Here is a 1,872-nt window from a genome sequence, read left to right as displayed (position 1 = left end):
CTAGTGTGTTGATTTTGTTTCCTTATTTGTTCATTTACCTTTCCAAAAGCCCTTTTTCCAGAGAACGTATTCTTGATTATTTGGAGAAAAGACTAGGTAGCCCTCTGAGCCAGAAGCAGCGAACTGAATTTAAGGTCCCTGTCGTCTTTACGAGCGTATGACGCTCATTCCATCTAATCTAACATCAGTGTAAGCTATGTTGCACATGACCAGTTTGAGGCCTCTGCTTGTTCAGTTCCCTCCTGCTACCTGAAGGAACTGAAGATAAGAAAAGAAGATGGGTGGGGTGTGTGATGGTGACCATACTGTTCTATAATGGTGCCTTCAAAGTTATCTCGTTTGAACATTTTCACCAGTGACCCGAGTGAGGGGCTGGGCTTAACGTCATTCTCATTGAGGTCAAGGAAGATGCACACCAAGGAAGGATTATTTATAATTAAAATTCAACAAGATGAAAATGATCATATTGGCATATTATACTCTCCCAAGTGCTTAATACAGTGCTCAATAGCTATTGTAGAGTAAATGAAGATTAGAAATAAAGACTAGAAAACTGCATATTGAAGCTGTTAGGATGGGGAAATGATGGAGACGATCTGGCAGAGAAATACCTAGGGGATCATAAAGGATTACTAACCCAGTGTGATTTTACACACAGAGTCCCGAAATGAACAGAGTGTAATGCTAGGATGTCTTCACAGAAATATAACATGCAAGAACTGAGGCATTCCTCTCACTGTATTTTGCAAGTCTTAGGGACCTATTGATTTATAGGGTCTATACTCTGTGATATTAAAGCAATTGGGGGCACCTCAATTTTATCTGGTTTCTAAAATAAAGTCAGTTAAGACATTGGAAGAGAAAAACCGAAGAGTGATCAATTGTCCAGGAATATAAATCAATCTATCAGTGACACTTATTGAGAGTTTACTGTGTGTGCAGAGCATCATACTAAGTGCTGGGGAGAGTCTAATATAACAGACCCATTCCCTGCCCTCAATGAGCTTCCAGTCTAGAGGATGAGCTTCCAATCCAATGGATGAGCTTAAAATCATAAAACAATTTTGAATTGGGGTCACCTCAAGCCTATTGCATGAGCACCTCTTACATGTAATCAGTCTTATTTATTGAATGCTTGCTGTGTGTAGAGCACTGAACTAGGAGAGGACAATAGAGCAATGTAACGGTAATAATATAATTATGGTATTTGTTAAGCGCTTACTATGTACCAAGCACCGTTCTAAGCGCTGGGGTAGATACGGGGTCATCAGGTTGTACCATGTGGGGCTCACAGTCTTCATCCCCATTTTACAGATGAGGTCACTGAGGCACAGAGAAGTTAAGTGGCATGCCCGAGGTAACACAGCAGACAAGTGGCACAGCCTCGATTAGAACCCACATCCTCTGGCTCCCAAGTCCGTGCTCTTTCCGCTAAGCCACACTGTGGTAGACACAGTCCTTGCCCATAGCGAGCTTATAGGGCTCTGTTTCTAATGATTGGAAATGTAAAAAGGGAGAAAAGATCATGGCACTTTAGCAAATTCTGGAGAGATTTACCAAATGAGGAGATTACGTAGACTTTTTCTGCAATTATTTTAACCTTGTAGGCTGAATCTTTTGAACTCATTCTTTCCATCTGGGATGATGAAATCCATAAAGGATCGTATCTCTCTATGAGTCTTAGATTCCAAACTATCATCTTAAAGAAGTAGTGGTTATTCCACTATTTGAAATTCATTAAAAAAAATTTAGTCATGAGGCCAGAAACAGAATTTCTATCTTGGTTCCAGAAAAAAGCATTTGCTCTCCCATTCGTTTTGGCCGGAGTCCACAATAATCACCTCTGTGTAATGTCCATTGGTTAAAACCACT

The sequence above is a fragment of the Ornithorhynchus anatinus genome, chromosome X1, assembly GCF_004115215.2.
Source record: "Ornithorhynchus anatinus isolate Pmale09 chromosome X1, mOrnAna1.pri.v4, whole genome shotgun sequence".
In the NCBI taxonomy this organism is placed as follows: domain Eukaryota; kingdom Metazoa; phylum Chordata; class Mammalia; order Monotremata; family Ornithorhynchidae; genus Ornithorhynchus; species Ornithorhynchus anatinus.
This window is presented reverse-complemented; position numbering follows the sequence as displayed.